This window comes from Oncorhynchus clarkii, chromosome 14 (genome assembly GCF_045791955.1).
Source record: "Oncorhynchus clarkii lewisi isolate Uvic-CL-2024 chromosome 14, UVic_Ocla_1.0, whole genome shotgun sequence".
NCBI classification, from domain to species: Eukaryota; Metazoa; Chordata; class Actinopteri; order Salmoniformes; family Salmonidae; genus Oncorhynchus; species Oncorhynchus clarkii.
In genome coordinates this window covers 6,805,001-6,822,533 of record NC_092160.1, presented here as the reverse complement: position 1 = coordinate 6,822,533, position 17,533 = coordinate 6,805,001, and the positions used below count along the sequence as shown (strand labels likewise).

At 46.8% G+C, this 17,533-nt stretch overlaps 1 protein-coding gene across 3 annotated transcripts in view; it reads right to left on the bottom strand.

Annotated features, from left to right (window-relative positions):
* Positions 1-17,533, bottom strand: part of LOC139366187 (protein diaphanous homolog 1-like) — a 142,671-nt gene that overhangs the window by 57,539 nt on the left and 67,599 nt on the right. The window lies entirely within an intron of this gene.

The window sequence follows — 17,533 nt, the reverse complement described above, 5'->3', positions numbered from 1 at the left end:
CAACTAATATCTAACACAACTAATAGTCTATAACCAGAACTAATATCTACTACAACTAGTAGTCTATAACCACTAATAGTCTATAACCACAACTAATATCTACTACAACTAGTAGTCTATAACCACTAATAGTCTATAACCCGAACTAATATCTACCACAACTAATAGTCTATAACCTGAACTAATATCTACCACAACTAGTAGTCTATAACCAGAACTAATATCTACCACAACTAATAGTCTATAACCCGAACTAATATCTACCACAACTAATAGTATATAACCAGAAATAATATCTACCACAACTAGTAGTCTATAACCACAACTAATAGTCTATAACAACTAGTAGTCTATAACCACAACTAGTAGTCTATAACCACAACTAATAGTCTATAACAACTAGTAGTCTATAACCACAACTAATAGTCTATAACAACTAGTAGTCTATAACCATAACTAGTAGTCTATAACCACAACTAATATCTACCACAACTAGTAGTCTATAACCACAACTAATAGTATAAAACCAGAAATAATATCTACCACAACTAGTAGTCTATAACCACAAATACTCTATAACCACAACTGAGTCTATAACCACAACTAGTAGTCTATAACCAGAACTAATATATACCACAACTAATAGTCTATAACCACTAATACTCTATAACCACAACTAAGTCTATAACCACAACTAGTAGTCTATAACCTGAACTAATAGTCTATAACCTGAACTAATATATACCACAACTAATAGTCTATAACCCGAACTAATACATACCACAACTAATAGTCTATAACCTGAACTAATATATATCACAACTAGTAGTCTATAACCAGAACTAATATCTACCACAACTAATAGTCTATAACCCAAACTAATATATACCACAACTAATAGTCTATAACCTGAACTAATATATACCACAACTAATAGTCTATAACCTGAACTAATATATACCACAACTAATAGTCTATAACCTGAACTAATATCTACCACAACTAATAGTCTATAACCTGAACTAATATCTACCACAACTAATAGTATATTACCACAACTAATAGTCTATTACCACAACTAATATCTAACACAACTAATAGTCTATAACCAGAACTAATATCTACTACAACTAGTAGTCTATAACCACTAATAGTCTATAACCACAACTAATATCTACTACAACTAGTAGTCTATAACCACTAATAGTCTATAACCCGAACTAATATCTACCACAACTAATAGTCTATAACCTGAACTAATATCTACCACAACTAGTAGTCTATAACCAGAACTAATATCTACCACAACTAATAGTCTATAACCCGAACTAATATCTACCACAACTAATAGTCTATAACCTGAACTAATATCTACCACAACTAGTAGTCTATAACCAGAACTAATATCTACCACAACTAATAGTCTATTACCACAACTAGTCTATTACCACAACTAATATCTAACACAACTAATAGTCTATAACAAGAACTAATATCTACTACAACTAGTAGTCTATAACCACAACTAATAGTCTATAACCACAACTAGTAGTCTATAACCACTAATAGTCTATAACCACAACTAATATCTACTACAACTAGTAGTCTATAACCAGAACTAATATATACCACAACTAATAGTCTATAACCAGAACTAATATCTACTACAACTAGTAGTCTATAACCACAACTAAGTCTATAACCACAACTAATAGTCTATAACCACAACTAATATCTACCACAACTAAGTCTATAACCTGAACTAATAGTCTATAACCAGAACTAATATCTACCACAACTAATAGTCTATAACCTGAACTAATAGTCTATAACCTGAACTAATAGTCTATAACCACAACTAATAGTCTATAACCACAACTAATAGTCTATAACCAGAACTATAACCACAACTAATAGTCTATAACCACAACTAGTCTATAACGACAACTATAACCACAACTATAACCACAACTAATAGTCTATAACCACAACTAATAGTCTATAACCACAACTAAGTCTATAACCACAACTAAGTCTATAACCACAACTAATAGTCTATAACCACAACTAAGTCTATAACCACAACTAATAGTCTATAACCACAACTAATAGTCGATATCCACAATTAATAATATATATCCACAACTAATAGTCTATAACCACAACTAATATCTACCACAACTAATAGTCTATAAGCTGAACTAATATCTACCACAACTAAGTCTATAACCAGAACTAATATCTACCACAACTAATAGTCTATAATCAGAACTAATATCTACCACAACTAATAGTCTATAACCAGTATTAACCAGCTATACTCTCTAAGGAGACACTAACAGAACCATGCAGTATTAACCAGCTATACTCTCTAAGGAGAGACTAACAGAATCATGCAGTATTAACCAGCTATACTCTCTAAGGAGACACTAACAGAACCATGCAGTATTAACCAGCTATACTCTCTAAGGAGACACTAACAGAATCATGCAGTATTAACCAGCTATACTCTCTAAGGAGACACTAACAGAACCATGCAGTATTAACCAGCTATACTCTCTAAGGAGAGACTAACAGAATCATGCAGTATTAACCAGCTATACTCTCTAAGGAGACACTAACAGAACCATGCAGTATTAACCAGCTATACTCTAAGGAGACACTAACAGAACCATGCAGTATTAACCAGCTATACTCTCTAAGGAGACACGACCAGAACCATGCAGTATTAACCAGCTATACTCTCTAAGGAGACACTAACAGAACCATGCAGTATTAACCAGCTATACTCTAAGGAGACACTAACAGAACCATGCAGTATTAACCAGCTATACTCTCTAAGGAGACACTAACAGAACCATGCAGTATTAACCAGCTATACTCTCTAAGGAGACACTAACAGAATCATGCAGTATTAACCAGCTATACTCTCTAAGGAGACACTAACAGAACCATGCAGTATTAACCAGCTATACTCTCTAAGGAGACACTAACAGAACCATGCAGTATTAACCAGCTATACTCTCTAAGGAGAGACTAACAGAACCATGCAGTATTAACCAGCTATACTCTCTAAGGAGACACTAACAGAACCATGCAGTATTAACCAGCTATACTCTCTAAGGAGACACTAACAGAACCATGCAGTATTAACCAGCTATACTCTCTAAGGAGAGACTAACAGAATCATGCAGTATTAACCAGCTATACTCTCTAAGGAGACACTAACAGAACCATGCAGTATTAACCAGCTATACTCTAAGGAGACACTAACAGAACCATGCAGTATTAACCAGCTATACTCTAAGGAGACACTAACAGAACCATGCAGTATTAACCAGCTATACTCTCTAAGGAGACACGACCAGAACCATGCAGTATTAACCAGCTATACTCTCTAAGGAGACACTAACAGAACCATGCAGTATTAACCAGCTATACTCTAAGGAGACACTAACAGAACCATGCAGTATTAACCAGCTATACTCTCTAAGGAGACACTAACAGAACCATGCAGTATTAACCAGCTATACTCTCTAAGGAGAGACTAACAGAATCATGCAGTATTAACCAGCTATACTCTCTAAGGAGACACTAACAGAACCATGCAGTATTAACCAGCTATACTCTCTAAGGAGACACTAACAGAATCATGCAGTATTAACCAGCTATACTCTCTAAGGAGACACTAACAGAACCATGCAGTATTAACCAGCTATACTCTCTAAGGAGAGACTAACAGAATCATGCAGTATTAACCAGCTATACTCTCTAAGGAGACACGAACAGAACCAGAAAGAAAGAGAGAGAAAGACAGTAAGACAGCCAGTCAGAGATACAGGGTAGGTATTTGTGGACAGTGAAGTGCTGGCAGCATTCTCTTCCTGGTTAGGACTTCCTTGCTCTCAGGAGAAAAAGAGGAGGATAGAAAAGCATCACAGCAGGCATTTTAGCACCTCATCCCCCCCAGACACAATATGTCTCACCGCTGTCTCTCTGGCATCTGGCCTCTATCAACATTCTCTCTCCCTCTCTCGTTTCAAACAGAGCATCTCGGACCTACTACGTACCGCACCCACACACACATATATAGGAGTATGTGAGTGGTTGGCAATCCCACTCTTCGCTCTCCAGCACTCAACTTCCTCTCCCTCGCTCCACAAAAACAAACAAAACAAAATTATAAAATAAATACAGTCTCTCAGCCCTCACAGAGGAAAAAAATAAATACAAAATTTGCTCCATTCATTTTTTTCCTTCTTCGTTTAAAAATATTATTTACCTGACACCCCATCTACTTTTGGGACTATGTACCATTTTTTTTTTTTTTTTAAAGAAGTAGGCTATCGTAAGACGCTTTAACATTTCAACAAAATGTTGTAGGCTATAAAACAAGGGGCCTACCTGATGATATGTGGCCACCGTGTTAAAAAACTGTATTTTTCTCTAGTCTTTTGATTATCAGATGCTTCAGTTGTAACAGGGGCTCTGCCATAACGGGGGCTCTGCCATAACGGGGGCTCTGCAGCGCTCACATTTTACAGTTGCGAGACAACTTTAGCACTGTTACAAACTTAGACTGCACATTTTATTTTGTTATCTTCTTCTTTATACAACAGCCAATATAAAAAAAGTCTCCGGTACTGCTGCATGGGCACATTCGTCGTCTTGCTATCCATTACAGACTGTGTGACCTATTTCTAGGGACGACTCGCTTCAACATCTCTGGGCATTAGTGGCCGGGTGGGCTCAACAAATACAACAGAACAGGCCTAATTAAAAGAAGAGTGACGAAGGAAATAGAAAACGCTGGGCAGAGCATGCCCAGAGCTCTTGACTGAGTGGTATTGGGGAAATAACAGCTGCTTCCACTCTGCTCACATCCTCTGGTACACACACACCGGTGTACTTGTGGGTAACAGGGTCTCAAATCTGGAAGAGCAACCCCTACACGGTTCACTGTCGCGGTGACACGCGTCACGCCAGACAACGACACCCACCCATCCATCTACCGCCCCCTCTTTCACCCTCTATCAATCCCCACTCTCCCTCGTTCTTTCACTCTCTATTCATTCTCTCTCCCTCATTCTATCACCCTATATCCCTCGTTCTTTCATTCTCTCCCTCTATCCATCCCCTCTCTCCCTCATTTATTAATTCTCTCCCTCTATCCCTCGTTCTTTCATTCTCTCCCTCTTTCCATCCCCTCTCCCTCATTTATTAATTATCTCCCTCTATCCATCCCCTCTCCCTCATTCTTTCACCCTCTATCCATCCACTCTCCCTCATTCTATCACCCTCTAGCCACCCCATCTCACCCTCTAGCCATTCCCTCTCCCTCATTCTTTCACCCTCTACCCATCTCCTCTCCCTCTATCCATCCCTCCCCCTCCCTCTCTCCCTCTATCCATCCCTCTCCCTCATTCTTTCACCCTCTATCCATCCCCCCTCTCCCTCATTATTTCAACCTTGATCCATCCCTTCTCCCTCATTCTTTCTCCCTATATTCATCCCCTCTCCCTCATTCTTTCACCCTCTAGCCATCCCCCTCCCCTCTCCCTCATTCGTTCACCCTCTCCCCCATTCTTTCACCCTCTATCCATCCCCTTTCCCTCATTCTTTCACCCTCTATCCATCCTCCACTCCCTCTCCCTCATTCTTTCACCCTCTATCCATCCCCTCTCCCTCATTCTTTCACCCTCTAGCCACCCCCCCTCTCCCTCATTCTTTCACCCTCTAGCCAGCCCCTCTCCCTCATTTTTTCACCTGCTATCCATGCCCATCTCCCTCATTCTCTATCCCTCGATCCATCCCCCCTCTCCCTCATTCTTTCACCCTCTATCCATCCCCTCTCCCTCTATCCATCCCCCACTCCCTCTCCCTCATTATTTCACCCTCTATCCATCCCCTCTCCCTCATTCTTTCACCCTCTAGCCACCCCCTCTCTCCCTCTATCCACCCCCCCTCTCCCTCATTCTTTCACCCTCTAGCCAGCCCCTCCCTCATTATTTCACCCGCTATCCATGCCCATCTCCCTCATTCTCTATCCCTCTATCCATCCCCTCTCCCTCATTCTTTCACCCGCTATCCATCCCCTCTCCCTCATTCTTTCACCCTCTATCCATCCCCTCTCCCTCATTCTTTCACCCTTTATCCATCCCCTCTCCCTCATTCTTTCACTCTCTATCCATCCCATCTCCCTCATTCTTTCACCCTCTATCCATCCCCTCTCCCTCATTATTTCACCCTCTATCCATCCCCTCTCCCTCTCCCTCATTCTTTCACCCTCTATCCATCCCCTCGTTCTTTCATTCTATTCATTCTCTCTCCCTCTATTCATCCTCCCTCTATCCCCTGTTCTTTCTCTCCCTCTATCCACCCTCTCTCCCTCATTCTTTCACCCTCCACCCATCCCCTCTCCCTCATTATTTCACCCTCTAGCCATCCCTCTCTCCCTCTATCCACCCCCCCTCTCCCTCTTTCACCCTCTAGCCATCCCCTCTCCCTCATTATTTCACCCTCTAGCCATCCCCTCTCCCTCATTATTTCACCCTCTAGCCATCCCCTCTCCCTCATTATTTCACCCTCTAGCCACCCCCCCCTCCCTCATTCTTTTACCCTCTAGCCACCCCCCTCCCTCATTCTTTCACTAGTACTCTATTCACTCTGCTTCCATCATTCACTCTGACATAAGTCCTTACGTGTCTCTCCATCTCTTTACTCCCACTCCCTCCCGTCCTCTATCCTCTTTACCTCAAAGCTCTCACGCCATTTCTCTACCGAGCTACTGGTTTCTCTCTGTAGATTGTCCATCCCTCTCTCGGAACAGAGCCTCGCAACGAGGTAGAAACTTTCCCTCAGAACAGAAACTTCAACTCAACGTTGAACTTTATCCCTGGAGTATCAACTTAGTTCTCCAAGTAGAGAAAGACACAGTGCTGTCATTAACTATTCACTGTGGATATTGTGTAACACACTGCGTTCCCCTAGTAATAAATACACACATTTAGTTTTTTTTAAACGAGATAGCTTCCTGGACCAAAACTATGGTTGCCACATCCCTATGGTAATAAAATACACATTCTTGATGCGTTTCCCCAATGCGTGACTGCCCTTGTCCCCACCTTCCCTCTTCTCCCAGTGCAAGGTTCACCCTCCAGTTACTCCTCCTGGACGGAGTGATGAGCGTGTGGGGAATGGAGAGGGAGAGATGAAAGGAGAGATGAAGGGAGGGAGAGGGGGAGCTCGCCCATGCATTATTGAACAGACAGAGTAGAGTTTTAGGGATAATGTAAAAGTGGAGTTAGGGACAACCTTTCCCTCTCTCCTCCCCCTCTCTCACTCCTTCCCTCTCCCCCCCCAGCAGATTATACATCTTTTATTCAAGTGGGAGGTTAAAAATTCAAAGCTTGGGGGGAAGAGCGCGGGGGAGGGAATGAGTGTACCTGAAAATGGACAAAATGAACAAATGTCTTTGGGGACTTTCTCAAGTGCTAATCTAGGAGCACTACTCCCTTTGATTAGGACTGAGGGAGAGACCGAGGGAGAGAGGAGGGGGAGGAAGAGGAGGAACATTCCCATGTGGCGCGTCAGCGTGGTGAAAAAATGAAGGTGTCTACAGGGCAAACCAGAACTGCGTCCCAGGAACACATTGATACAGAGCAATGGAGAAGGGCTAGCAAACACACACTCACTCCTCTCGCTCACTGACACACACACACACATAGATCCTAAGTAATGGAGCAGAGCTAACACACACCTCTCTAATAATACCACAGATTAACACACAGACACACACACATTCCTTAAAGGTCGCAAATTAAGGTCAGAAAGCAAAGTGACCTAAACCACAAACCCCTGTAAATACCACGTCTGGTTTAAATGCCATGCTGAAGGCCCTACTGCAGGCCATATGTAAGCAGCGCCAGGAGCAGCCTAGGGCCATTCCCCTCTCTCTAGGAAGAGTGGAACTGGAAGGTTTAATGCTAGGGATATAGTTTAATATCTGCGAGTTCGTAACTGGTTAGGAACAATGGAACTGGAACGTTTAAAGAGATACTGCGAGACTTTGGCAATTAAGCCATTGTTCTACTTACCCAGAGTCAGATGAACACATTTTTGGGGGTCTCTTTGCGCAGTAGCATACACTAGCCTACCTGTAGACTTCTAGTCATCGTGCTAATGCTAGTTAGCGCTGGCTCGCCAAACCACCCACGACTTCCTTCATACTGCACGGCACACAGGGTAAGGGTAAGGAGAAAACGTGCTTAATTGCCAGGATGTAGCAGTATCCGTTCTATGCTAGGAAGAGAGTATCAACTCCAGGAGGAGTAGTCATAAGGACGGGAAGAGATTTCAGGAGCTGCAGATGGAATATGGGAGGTTTTAACTGTCTTTCAGCGAAAACCCTGAAGATTTCCCTGCACCTTGGGGAAAAAAATTGATATTCGAACAACTCAACATTGGAGAACGGACGCCTTATGTGACAGCGTCCGCTGTAGGCAACAGTTAAATGACTGTAGCTGTTGGTATGAACATAGCTTCATATACATCTCCCTCTCACACAGCTGAGATAAGAGAAAAAAAAGACAGGGGAGGAGGAAGGTAGGAGAGAGGAGCGGAGAAGAGGGGGCGCTATCTTGTCATCTGCGTCTTTGAAGACGCTCCTTTCCCCCCACTGCTTCTTCATTCCCTGCCATCGGTGGCATCAAAGTCTGTGGCTAGGCAGTATGCCTGTGTGTGTGTGTGCCCGTGTGAGAGAGAGCGCTGAGTGCCATTGAGTGTGCCAGTGTCTGTGTGTGCTCGTGTGGGAGAGCAAGTGTGTGTGTGCTCGTGTGGGAGAGCAAGTGTGTGTGTGTGTGTGTGTGAGAGAGAATTTGAGTGTGTGTGTGAGAGAGAGAGAATTTGAGTGTGTGTGTGTGTGTGTGTGTGAGAGAGAGTTTGAGTGTGTGTGTGAGAGAGAGAGTTTGAGTGTGTGTGTGAGAGAGTGTGTGTGTGTCTGTGTGTGTGTGTGCGCTACCCCTTAGGGAGGCCTAATAATGAGAATAAACCAGCAGAAACAGTAGCAGACTCCGAGGGCTGCCATAAGCAGGAGCAGGGCAGGCAGGCCCAATCAGTCTACACTCTCTCTCGCTCTGTGTGTGTGTGTGTGTTGACAACACACACTTTTTCTTCTCTTCCCCTTTCTCCATCTCTCGCTCCATGTTGATTAAACTGCTTCTAAACATAGATATGGCCCTCGTATCTCCCCTTCCCCATCCTCTCTCTCCACCCTCCTTCCAGCATTAAAACACCCCCACCCCCAATCCTTCCCTAACACACTTCGACACACACACACCAAATGAAGAGAAAAACGGTCAGATGAAAAAGAGAGAAGGGAGAGAATCTGTCCTTAAAATAATGGATGGGGTAAAAGAGTGGGCGGAGGAAGATTGTAGGTGTTGCAGATCACTGCCTGGATCCTTCCCTTTTCTCCTTTCAAACCCAGCTGCTTCATGCCTAACTCAGTAACAGGCCGCGCTGGGTTCGTAAACACTGGGCTACTTAGCATCTGTAACAAGCTTTCAACCAAATCACCCCAATTAAACACACACACACACACACACACACACACACACACACCTCGCCTGTCACATCGGAGTGTGTATTTATATGCTAATGGTGTTGGGAGCTGAGATTGGAGCGTTGCTTGGCTCGACGGTCGGAGAGTGAGGAGCGAGCGGCGAGGAGCGGGCCGTTCAAAACCGGATAATCTCCAGGAAGAGAAAGTGGAGAGAGATTAAGCACACAGCCGTGATGAAGTGGCGAGGGCACACTTCATTTGCATGTAAAACAGAGGGAGAGCCAGGGAGAAAGCGAAAAGCGAGAGATGGAGCGAGAGTGGGATAGAGGGGACAAAAACATGCGCGGGCTGGGTGTGTGCGAGTATGTGTGTAAATAAGCTGTTGCTTGTTGGCAGGCCCGCAGCACGAGGCGCTCACAGATGTGTTCTAACGCGATAACGACTGATGAATGAGCGGCGTTCTCCAACGGCTCGCAACGATAGAGAGATTCTGAATTCTGAGCTTTCGCTATCAGCAGCCGAGGAGAAGGAAGGAACACAGTGGCTTAGAACAGTGCTGTGCAAAGCCAAGCTAATACACAGCTAATGTGGGGCTTAGCAGTCGCCTTATCCGTACCCAAAGTACTGCACAGCACTCCAGGATAAACATTCACACGCACACACACACACACAGCCAACCTTAACTTACCAAAGGTCTGCACACTGTCAAACTCAAGGCACAAGCACGCCACACACACACACTTACTGCAATCCAATAGTTGCGTAGTAATTCCGTGAGAGGAAAAATGGTGGGGGTGAAGACGGATATTTGAAACATTGGTGGATGAATGGACGTATGGGGGGGGGGGGGCTCTTTTGACTCTGGCATTAGTGACCTACGCATTAACCTGGCTCCCTCCGGCACACAGCGTGGTTTATTAACGACTAGCATCCACCATGTACCCCACTCACACACACGCGCACCCACAAACACACTCAACCAATTTGAACAGGCCTATTACCAAAGCCCGTTGCATAGGCATTTGAAAAACCCACACATAAATCAAAACACACACACACACCGCCCATGCCACAGACACATCAGGCCTGTGCCAGTGTGCCGCAAACCCATTTAAAAGCATTTAAGCTGTTTATTGGCAGATCTTTAAATAAAAAATAAAAAAAGTCCCAAAGGACAAGACACCATGCAGATAAGGGCTGCCTGTGTGTGTTGCGTAACAGACACACTAACGCACAACACTTTCTCCTCCCTGGGTAAACAAATGTTACCCTGTGTGTGTTGCGTAACAGACACACTAACGCACAACACTTTCTCCTCCCTGGGTAAACAAATGTTACCCTGCGACTTCTCCGATAGGAATACGTGAAAACAAACCAACAGCTGGCGGGACAGATAGAAAGGAGGGAAGGAAGGTGTGTGTGTGTGTGAGAGAGAGAAACCTCTACCTATTTTAACAGACGGGTTCTCTCCCTCTCACGGCATCTCTAATAAATCGGGATATCATTTTGCCAGATAGGCGCAGGCTACTTTGTAGTTTAACGTTTAATTGAGAAGGTTTTTTGGGAAAGCCTTTCCTTCTACCAGAAGACTGTTTTCATTAGCGTCATCGCTAACGGCCACACAAAGTGGTAGACATATACTGTATACACAGACAGAGGGCAAATCCCTTTGCCTCAACAGAAAGTCGCAGGAAACACAAATCACTGACGCATTCCAAAAATGTCTTATGATGAACTTGGGAAAATGTATTAATTTAATAAACAATGTTAATTCCCCTACTAGGTTTGAATTGTGTTCAATGTCTAAATGCCTCCATCTCCTCCCTACTGACTCTACAGCCTGGCTACACACAGCACATACAGCACCGACTGCCCTTAAAATACTGGCATGAGTCTTGTCCTGGAAGCAGGAACCGAGCGAGTTCCCCTTAGATATGCCAGCTGCAAAGTCAAAATTGGCTATATTGATTTTTTAAAATGTTTTAATCAGATTTTAGGACTTTGTGGCTGTGCCAGTTATGTGACCAGAGCTGCCCCCAGAACAAGATTCACGAAGAAGAAAAAAAAAGAACACTAGCCTGCTAAAATACTTCCTCTTTTTAAACTGAAGGTTTAACTTTTAGTTCATCAGTATCCATTTTCACCGCTGGTGTGAGAGGCTACGGTGAGGAAGTCCTGTTGACCCACCTCATCACACACTGGTGTGAGAGGCTACGGTGAGGAAGTCCTGTTGACCCACCTCATCACACACTGGTGTGAGAGGCTACGGTGAGGAAGTCCTGTTGACCCACCTCATCACACACTGGTGTGAGAGGCTACGGTGAGGAAGTCCTGTTGACCCACCTTAGCGGGCCGGAATGACCTGTACTGCAGAGGCAGTATCATTAGGACGGAGAGGCCAGGCAGAGAGCACAGAATAGTCTTAGTGAGAGGAACACATGGACACACACACAGAGATGTGGACCTGCGTGCACACACACGTATAACACCCTCACACAGTGTAGGAAATTGATTTCCGTTGAACACAGGGAGATCAAAGGACTCATTATAATTGGTGTGTAAGTGCCGTGGAACCCCCCGACAGACAGAGACACACACACTTATATTAAAACAAGTAGGTAAATGTTAAAAATATACTTATAGTGCAGCTGTCCATAGGCCATATGGAAAGAATTGTGACAAAGACGTGAGAACCTTATTGCCACCCCTATCAATGTCGGCTGTGTGTGTGTGTGTGTGTGTGTGTGTGTGTGTGTGTGTGTATCTGACTAGCAGGGATCAGAGTGGGGAGTGTGAGCCTCAGCACGCCACGACTTGCCATCCGGTAACCCTGGTAATGAAGTAGGTCGCTGTATTCATCGTGGCGCGGCGAGGGGGCGTAGCCAGCGCCGGCTGGTGGGGTGTCACTGAGCGTGCTCCGTAGGGGGGAGGATAATCTCCACGGAGACAGAAACCAGGCCGCTGTGCTACTCAGGTGTGCCACAAACAAATGAACGAAGGAAGGAGGGAGGGGGAGGAAGAGAGGAGGAGGATGAAAGGAGAGGAGAACATATGCAGGCATCACCATGCCTTGAGACATCTTGAAACTTGTATTGGAAAAGGAGATGAAGCAAATGGAGTAAAAACGAAGAGAGGAGATGGGGAGAGACGAGGGAGGTGAAGGAACGAGGAGGGAGGAGAGGGCTGGTTTGGGAAACTAAGGGTTATTAAAATCATCACCATATTAAGAGGATTAATATGTTTCTGGCCCTTTCTCACTTCCATATTAATCACTACAGTAACATCCCCTCTACCCGATATGTATTTCTCCTCTCTCCTTCCGTACCATGTTCTCACTCTCTCCTTCACTGTCCCGTCCTACCTCCTTTCCTGTCCCCTACCTCCCCTCCTTTCCTGTCCCCACTCCTTTCCACTCCCCTGTCCTCCCACGGCATCCCTCCTTTCCCTGTCCCCTACCTCCCCTCCTTTCCTGTCCCCCACTCCTTTCCACTCCCCTGTCCTCCCACGGCATCCCTCCTTTCCCTGTCCCCTACCTCCCCTCTTTTCCTGTCCCCCACTCCTTTCCACTCCCCTGTCCTCCCACGGCATCCCTCCTTTCCCTGTCCCCTACCTCTCCTCCTTTCCTGTCCCCCACTCCTTTCCACTCCCATGTCCTCCAACTCCCCTTCACTATCCTCCCTCCCTCCTTTCCTATCCCCTGTCCTCCCTCCCTCCGTTCCTATCCTCCCCATCTCTATTATTCCCTGTCCTCCATCCCTCTCTCCATCACTATCTATCCCATCCTCCAACTCTCCTTCACTATCTATCCCATCCTCCAACTCCACTATCTACCGTCCTCCCTCCCTCCGTTCCTATCCCCTGTCCTCCCTCCCTCCGTTCCTATCCTCCCCATCTCTATTATTCCCTGTCCTCCATCCCTCTCTCCTTCACTATCTATCCCATCCTCCAACTCCCCTTTCCTATCCCCCGTCCTCCCTCCCTCTCGCCATTATCCCCCGTCCTCCCTCCCTCTCGCCATTATCCCCCGTCCTCCCTCCCTCTCTCCTTCACTATCTATCCCATCCTCCAACTCCACTATCTACCGTCCTCCCTCCCTCTCTCCTTCACTATCTATCCCATCCTCCAACTCCACTATCTACCGTCCTCCCTCCCTCTCTCCTTCACTATCTATCCCATCCTCCAACTCCACTATCTACCGTCCTCCCTCCCTCTCTCCTTCACTATCTATCCCATCCTCCAACTCCACTATCTACCGTCCTCCCTCCCTCCGTTCCTATCCTCCCCATCTCTATTATTCCCTGTTCTCCATCCCTCTCTCCTTCACTATCTATCCCATCCTCCAACTCCACTATCTACCGTCCTCCCTCCCTCTCTCCATTATCCCCCGTCCTCCCTCCCTCTCTCCTTCACTATCTATCCCATCCTCCAACTCCCCTATCTACCGTCCTCCCTCCCTCTCGCCATTATCCCCCGTCCTCCCTCCCTCTCGCCATTATCCCCCGTCCTCCCTCCCTCTCTCCTTCACTATCTATCCCATCCTCCAACTCCACTATCTACCGTCCTCCCTCCCTCTCTCCTTCACTATCTATCCCATCCTCCAACTCCACTATCTACCGTCCTCCCTCCCTCCTTTCCTATCCCCTGTCCTCCCTCCCTCCGTTCCTATCCTCCCCATCTCTATTATTCCCTGTCCTCCATCCCTCTCTCCATCACTATCTATCCCATCCTCCAACTCCCCTTCACTATCCCCCGTCCTCCCTCCCTCTCGCCATTATCCCCCGTCCTCCCTCCCTATCGCCATTATCCCCCGTCCTCCCTCCCTCTCGCCATTATCCCCCGTCCTCCCTCCCTCTCGCCATTATCCCCCGTCCTCCCTCCCTCTCGCCATTATCCCCCGTCCTCCCTCCCTCTCGCCATTATCCCCCGTCCTCCCTCCCTCTCGCCATTATCCCCCGTCCTCCCTCCCTCTCGCCATTATCCCCCGTCCTCCCTCCCTCTCGCCATTATCCCCCGTCCTCCCTCCCTCTCGCCATTATTCCCCGTCCTCCCTCTCGCCATTATTCCCCGTCCTCCCTCTCGCCATTATTCCCCGTCCTCCCTCTCGCCATTATTCCCCATTCTCTTGCTTTTCCCTATCCTCTGTCCTCCCTACCCTCCCCATGTCCTCTCTCTCTCTCCTCTCCCTCCATCTCGCTTCCCTGCTAATTGGCCTATCTGAGGAGCAGACATCAAAAGGCCCCTGCTATCAAACACTGCGCTAGCTTGTGCCAAAAAAGGAAGAACAGAAAAAAAGTAAATAAAAGGGGGGGGGGGGGGACGACGACACTGAAGAGATTGAGAGAGGCAAGAGAAGAGAGAGGAATATCAAGAAAACGAACGGACACAAGCGCTTCAAAAGGGCAGAAATTAGAGCCAGAATCACACACACACACACACCAGGGAGAACAGTGAGACATGGTTTATAGAAGCACCACACATCCCCTTCCTTAACTATACATAAAAGCAGTTTTACACGGTTTATTTCAACAGACAAACTTGCAACTCAGCTGCAAACAACGGACGGTAAAAGACAAATATTCCAAACAGCTATCGAGAAAGAACGAGAGGAGAGTAGGGCTGTGAAGGTTTAAACAAAGTTGGGATCCTTAACTTGAAGGAAAAAATCCCTAGGTGAAAAACATTTTAAAATCACAGTGCAGTTACCTATAAAAGGCCTGGGGAAAGTTGTGTAAATGATATAAAGTGAACAGTTGGCTACTTTGGTGAAGCGTTGAAAAACGCAAGACAATACATCGCGAGATACAGATTACCAAGACATCTTTCACCCTGCCCTCTCCTCTCTCTCTCATGCTGGCTCCGCCTGCCTCCTGCACTTCGCCAGAGATCTGAATATAATGGCAAGAGGCTCATGTCTCCGCCCTAACAATGGGAGTCGTTGTCCCCAAAAGGTTGGGAAAGCAGGTGACAAGCTTGCCTTCCCCGCCTTGTGGCAACTGCTTATAAGTTAAGCGGAACTATAAGAAACCTAAGATGTATCAAATACATTTTATCCAGCTCAGGGCTCCAGCTCAGGGCTCCAGCTCAGGGCTCCAGCTCAGGGCTCCAGCTCAAGGCTCCAGCTCAGGGCTCCAGCTCAGGGCTCCAGCTCAGGGCTCCAGCTATGCATGTGGTTTCCTAACTCGCTAGCTAAGTGGCTAGATGGCAAGATCAGGCTTCCTGGTTAAAGCAGAGACAAGATCCCTGTTAGCTAAATTATATTGTGCAACAAATAGCGGCACTTGTAATACCGTATATCCCGGTACGGTACAACAACGGTAAGACGACATGAAAATATGGATACCACCCTACCCTATCCAAAAATACTGTCTCTTAGGAGTCGATTCCTATTCGAATCGAATCGCGTGTCGACACCGGGTAGTTGAAGTGCAAGGCGCTGAGGAATCAATTACTTTGGAGTCGACTCACCACTACATCATCGTTGTTACCTTTTGGGGGGGGGGGGGGCAAGCGACAGCAGAGAAGTCCTCTACGACAATACTTTGACAACGAGCTACAGAGAGAGATCGAGGAGAGAGACACAGATAAGGGCGGGGGGCCAGAGGAGGAGTTTTGCGGCGCTATCAGTTCCGAGCACCGCCGCCGCAACCTTGAGGTCATCAACCCGCGACCCAGCCCGCAGCACTGAACGGGTGTGTGCGTGTGTTTGCAGACAGCAGAGGGAAGGGGTCAGGGGTCAGCGGGCTGACGGTGGCGTCATTTCACTAGGCTGAGTAACGAGGGATGGGAAGAGGAGTGCAAATGGAGCCGCTGCAGAGCCTCAGAAGTAAGGCTTGTTTGTTAGCCTGTTTATATTGGCGGTATTGGAGTGGAGTGATGGGTAGAGGTGAGAGGTCAACCAACGTAATGAGGACTGGCTGCTTATCACAGTACACAACATGCAGGCTCTCGCGCTAACACACACACACACACACACACACACACACACACACACACACACACACGTAGGCAGTCAGACGGAGTTGGAGCTATTGAAAAGGGCAGCGTGTGTTTACAGTCAGATATCAGAAAAGGTTATCAGACATCAAATGGGACAGCCGTGTCTCAGCCAATCACACAGAGGGACCAGAGGCACGGTAACGAATCACAGACTGACAGCAGACCTTAACCACTCCGTAGAGGTGAATGCTGATGGGACAGCTGACAACCTTGACATTTCAACGACTCGGACAGCCAGAGAGAGGGTGTGTGTGTGTACACGTTTGAGTGACTATATGCACGTGCGTAAGAGTGAGACAGACTGTGTGTTCTGATTGCACCGCAGCTGAAGGTCGATTGAACAAGCGGGGGGGGGCACACACACACGTTTTGTCCCCTGAGGACGGTGGGCAGAGTGTCCTAGCTGTAATGATGAATATGGAGCAGAAGGCTCAGTGACACAGGAACAAGGTGACAAAGGAGAAGCTGGACAGGTGAGGGGTGTGTGGGTTGACAGTAGGACAGCACTCTGTGCCAAGACAGCAGGTGGCTAGTCACAGGGCATCAGTGACCTCTTCCCCCACCCCATCGCTTCCTCCTCTCCTCCCTCTGTCCACCCCTTCCTCCTCTCCTCCCTCTGTCCACCCCTTCCCCCCTCCTCCCTCTGTCCACCCCTTCCTCCCTCCTCCCTCTGTCCAACCCCTTCCTCCCTCCTCCCTCTGTCCAACCCCTTCCTCCCTCCTCCCTCTGTCCAACCCCTTCCTCCCTCCTCCCTCTGTCCACCCCTTCCTCCCTCCTCCCTCTGTCCACCCCTTCCTCCTCTCCTCCCTCTGTCCACCCCTTCCTCCCTCTGTCCACCCCTTCCTTCCTCCCTCTGTCCACCCCTTCCTTCCTCCCTCTGTCCACCCCTTCCTTCCTCCCTCTGTCCACCCCTTCCTTCCTCCCTCTGTCCACCCCTTCCTTCCTCCCTCTGTCCACCCCTTCCTTCCTCCCTCT